This window comes from Nannobrachium achirus (assembly GCF_963921795.1).
Source record: "Nannobrachium achirus genome assembly, chromosome: 19".
Classification (NCBI taxonomy): Eukaryota; Metazoa; Chordata; class Actinopteri; order Myctophiformes; family Myctophidae; genus Nannobrachium; species Nannobrachium achirus.
In genome coordinates this window covers 38,928,346-38,934,251 of record NC_137826.1, presented here as the reverse complement: position 1 = coordinate 38,934,251, position 5,906 = coordinate 38,928,346, and positions in this window count along the sequence as shown.

Sequence of the window (5,906 nt, the reverse complement as noted above, 5' to 3'; positions counted from 1 at the left end):
GTGGACAGGAACTTTACCACTGCGCCATTAGACCGCCTCCCGATAAACCATATTATTTATGTATCCAAGTCCTGTACATGGGGAAACTGACAAATAAAGTGATTCTCAATCAAAAAATGCCTGCTGGGAATAAGCTTATTATGGAAATGTACTACAGAATATGCCTGCTTGCAAAAGGTGGGCTTCGGGACAAATTTAATTTTTCATAATTGCCAGACCCATGAAATGGGTAGGCCTACATAAGCAAATGTCGGTCTGTCTGTCCGGGTTTTCTATATAAAGGGTATATATGATGATGACATGCCTACAAAAGGCATGATGTCATAAATGATGATGACAGACAGGGGGTCTGGCACAACCAGGTTGACCTGGTCTAATTGCCAGACCCATGAAATGGGTAGGCCTACATAAGCAAATGTCGGTCTGTCCCTTTTCTATATAAAGGGTATATATGATGATGACATGATGATGACATGCCTACAAAAGGCATGATGTCATAAATGATGATGACAGACAAGGGGTCTGGCACAACCAGGTTGACCTGGTCTAGTTTTTTATAAAAGTACTGGTGTAGGCCTACACCTTTTCCCTCGATATACATGGATAATATAACTGAGATAGTCAATGAATAGAATACAACGTTTCCAAGAGTTATAATTAGACTTGCAGTCTTTTCATATTAATGCTCTTTTGTGTTTTAGCGAGTAGGGGAGTGATAGTTAATCAAACTTTAACTAAACTAATCATCAATTTGAATAAAATAGTTGATTTGGGGTAACATTTAGGGGCATGCCATTTAAGGACCAAAAATAAACTAGCTCACAACACATTGCATCGCAACTCATGAGACATTGTGAGTTTGTAGATCCAAAATGTTTTGCATCTTTGCATGATACGGTTAGATAAAATATAAAACAAGGCTTACGTGGTTAATCAAAATATATTTAATATATAATTTTCCAGGGGGTCCCATAAAAACATGAACAAGATACATAGAAGCATACAGTAAAAGTATGCAGATACATTCATACACAGATAGATTGCCTCATCCTCACCCACCCACCACAACAACCACCACACCATATCTGCTGTTAAACAATAGAGGAGAGAAGGGCACAGTGCAAATACATCAGTGTATATGTCCCTACAGGTACAGCCAGTTTAGAAGCATAAACAAGTTGAATCAAGCTGTGAATAAATGGAAGTCCTGAAGTGACAGAAGGATGAAATAGATCTAAGAGGTAAAGGAAGATAATTACAATCAGATGGAACTTTTTAGCAGAAAGACCTCCGTCCATCCTCTTTAGAGATTGTTGGTACATGTCTAAGTGAATATGACAAAATAGACTGAACCAAATACTGAGTCAAGCGAGAAGTTATATATAATCGATTATATTATTTAAAAAATCTATTAAATAAATGTCTGAGTAAATTCATTAATAATAAAAAAATATTGTTTTTATACATACATACAGTATAATAAAAAATAAATCTTGATTATTCGAAAAAGTAATCGATAAATGCAACTCTACACAGCACCGGTGTCGGCCGTGGAAGGTGTTGGTAAGCGGATTTACTCAGTCTGTTGTAGTCTGAAGTAGTCTGTTTGGTTGGGAGTCACCTTGAGTGTGAGGTAAAATGACAAATGATGCATTAATACCATTAGCACCTTTATCCAATGCACTTCACAATACTGCATTGTGCACCATCCGCACGCACGCACGCGCGCGTGCACGCACACGCACGCACACGCACACGCACACGCACACGCACACATACACACACACACACTTTTCTTAGTCAACAATAAACAAACCAACCTACAGTATAAGTGTACTGTATCTGAACATTTCTAAAGTTACAATTTAATTACTTTTTAGAGCTTTTGAACATCAAATTACATAAGAAAGAGGCAAGCAAACATTGCTAAAATAGGCAAGCTTGTAGTTTGGCTATTTTCACAATATTTATCTCTGTGGAACAGAGTCAAACTAAATGTACTGCCTACAGTTCCAAGTGTTTGTCAGGGTGGGGGGTCCCCAGATCAAATATGATTATTTTGGGGGGTACTGGCCTGAAGAGTTTGGGAAGCCTTGTTCTAGAGTACCTCCGGAGCCACTGCTCGTTGCGAAGCTCTCTCTCCCGCAGAGCGTTGCTGGATCCTCCTGGGGAACAGCAGCTACAAGAACCTCTGCTCCTGTGAGCCTGATGCCGCTGGGAAGAATTCCTTCACACACAGAGCAGCTGTGGCAGGCCTGAATACAATAACGGCCGGTATATGCGCTCCTCCTGGGAGAAAAAGATGCCAAATGTGTGCTAGGGTAAATGGTGCATTTATATAACGCCTTTATCCAAGGCATGGTGCATGGTTTAGTTGCTCACCGGGAGCAACTAAGGGTTCAGAGTCTTGCTGAAGGACTCTTCGACACCAACTCTGGGGAAGCTCGGGATCGAACCTGGAACCCTTCGGGAACCCTCTGTGTTCTAATGACGGTTTCTTTACCCCTGAGCCACTGCTGCCCCTAAGGCTGCATTCTGTCGATTAATTTCTTAGCAATTATTTCCTCAATTACTTTCTTGATTAATCGAATAACGTTTTGTTATTGAAAGCCATACAAACTGAAGGAAAGTAGTCTACAGATACTCAAAACATGTAGAGTACAACCCCCCCCCCCCCAGTTGTACGGAGAGACAGAATTGGATGGTGCTTGAATCACCGCCCGGTGCTTCTCATCTATGGAGCCAAGACAACTTTGGGAAGTTCCAGTGCCGAGGGAAGCTGTCTGTGATTCAACTCCAGACCTACATGGAGGTGAACTGGCACCAAGGACTGCCAGATGGCTGCAGAAACTTCACATTTAATCCCCTTGAAGAAAAAAAAAAGTGTGACTGTGATTTATGCTTTGCTTTGATACGGGCTCGTAAAACCAGTAACTTATAAACTAAGACGCCTCAGGATCTCTTAGTGTGCCATCACAGTGAAGCCAGAGTGTTCTGTTAAGAGCGGTTCCCCAGCATGATGTTAGAGCGACAAACCCATAGACCTGTGATGTCACAGTGATGTGTCAGGAGAACCACAGTGTCAAGCGTGACCTACAGAGATACGCGGACAAGATGTGCCGGTTTTCATAGTTAACCGCGACCTACGGTCACAATAACAGTTAAAACCAAAGTCAAAAATTAATAAAAGAAAAAAATATCTATAAAAGAAATGTGCTTCACGGTATGAAGAAAGTTGTGTGACCCATTGAAGGAAAAAGGAAAAGGCCATACATGTTGCTGAGAGCTAAGAGCGGCTGCCTGTTCGTGAATTAATTTGTCTCTGTGTAAAACCCCTACCAGCTAAATTGACTAAACTATTGAGCAAACATAGCCCCTGGACATAGCCTAGCCCTAGACAACAACAGGAAGTCCAGTCCTCGGACTCACTACAGGGGGGGTGCCGAATCCTTGTTGTGACCGAAGGTCGCAGTTTACTATGAGAAACGTCACAGCTTGTCCGTGTCTGTCTGTCTGGACGTGTAGACGTGTACACAAGTTTACGGTATATGGGTGTGCCGCTCTGACATCATGCTCTGGCTTCACTGTGATGTCACACAAACAAAATCCCTTTTATGCCCATATGGAGTTCCCTGATGTCATCAATATTAACTCATTTGTAGCCGATCCCGCAAATACTCGTGAAATATTAAAAGGTATCTAGAGCGCCGATCCCGCGATGTCGCGGGCTATTTACTGTATATACAGTAAAGCTGGCAAGGGCTACGTACCGTCCGTTGGAAAGTGCTGGCACGGATGGACTCACCGATTCATCATCATCGCGCATCCACGTGCACACAATAGTGATCCCTTAACATGGAAGCCAACGGTCATTCTCATCTTTGATGTCCATTTTCTCCATAAAACACTTTTGATGCCAAGGATGGCATTGGATTCTCGCTAAAATAGTACAAGCTGAAAGGCATCGATCCGCCATTACTGCTACCACATGGGACGACATCACTTCCGGGTCGTCAAGTAAATGTCGTCAAGTAGGAATTGTTTGCGCAATCTACTTCCGGCCTTCAAAATAAGAGACTGGCCGCGGACGGAGCAAGCGAACGGCAGCATGGACATTTTAACCCGTTCATGTCTGGAGCACTAAATGGGTTAATGATGCCCTATTAGAGAGATCCCTGTGATGCCAGGGGAACAAATCCCTGTTATGCCCATATATGGAGATCCCTGATGTCCACATCCCTGATGTCCACAATCCCTGGTGCACATCACTGTAGGTCGCTTGTCGCCCTGAGGCGTCTTACTAGTTTATATAGGAATCACTTGAACTTGACTTAACCACTTGAACCTTAGCATCCCTATTCTGGTGGAACATTCACAGAAAATAGCCGATCTACAAGCTCACATTGGGTTGTGCTGCAACGTGTTGTGAGCTTGTGTTTTCGTCGATGAGGTTTGCTGTAGAGGGGAAAAGCAGAGCCAAAGGTCAAGGTTGCTATTGAGGGTCTTTAAGTGGTTAGAATCCGCCATATTAATAGAAAATATAATGTGTAAAATACATAAAAAAAAAAACATTACTTTACACAGCACTGATGATAATGCAGTCAAACAAGTCTATAAAGCCACCTATGAAAAAGTTTAATCTGCAACACAATTTTATACAATATGTTATGCGGGTCCGTGCTTCATCTCTCTCTCAGCTAAGGGATCCTTGGCATGAAAAACCTTCTGGTCTCAGGAGTCTTATTTAATTAACCCACATGTCAAAACTCTTTCTGAAGATTAGGTGAGCTGTGACAGGTGGAACATGAACAACCACACTGCAATGGCCTCATTTCTAATGAGTTTTTCCTGCGGTCCAGGCAATTCAGCAGCTGGTCACACATGCTGCTGCAAAAAGCATGGGCCAATTAGCCACCACTTCTTCCCCTTGAATAACTGATTATTCTGGGGGAACTTAGGTGAAAAGGTGAAACTAAGCACAGCAGCCCTCAAAGGGGTCATAATGAAATGCAGGTTAGCATTCCACCCCGGTTAGCATTGACCAGCGTTGAAGTAATGGAATGTCGAACAAATGTTATGTCGCAAATTCGCAATATCGACACGCTCCCTGAAAAGACACAGTGGGACATTTTCAAACATAATGACATCACCAACTTGCAGGAATACACAGAGTCTGTTATTGGTGACATTAATAATTGTATCTAACTGTTATTAAGACCATCAATAAGAGAGACAATCACAAACATTGGCTGACCAGAGAGGTAGGTCTGTTTGGGGAGTTTAAATCTGGGGACACGGCAGCATATACTGTAGGCTATAGACAAAACCTGATCAGGAGTATAAGCGAAACGAAGAGGCTTGTATGGGCAAAACAACCATGGGCAGGGGTTTCAGACAATAATGGTTGACCACAAAGACCCTTCATTATCGGACAGACTCAATGACTTTTACGCACGTTGTGAGGCTAACTTAACACCACCAACGAGGCACAGATCCCCAAACCATCCCCCAGTGAGCTTCCAGGACGGAAGCTAGGGAGTGAGTCTGTAGTTCTAAGTGCGACAGGGAGTTTATCCCCCAGTGAGCAGGTGCTGGTGCCTTTGCCGTCAGCCTTCCTGAGCTTGTGGTGAAGGTGTGAGTGTGCATCTATTCACAGGCACAGCCCCTCTCAGCCTGCAGACAGTTGTGCCCACTTGCCTCAAGAGCGTGTGCCCAAAGTCAAACCCAGCCGGCCTGAATGACTTACAGTAAGACCTGTGGCCCTTACACACCTATTAGTGATGTCATTTTTTGCACAGCTTGTCTTGCAGCACATCAGTGGTGTAAAGTAATTAAGTACATTTACTTCAGTACATTACAATTAAGTTATTTATACTTTACTGACTTTCCACTAATTTCATTAGTTG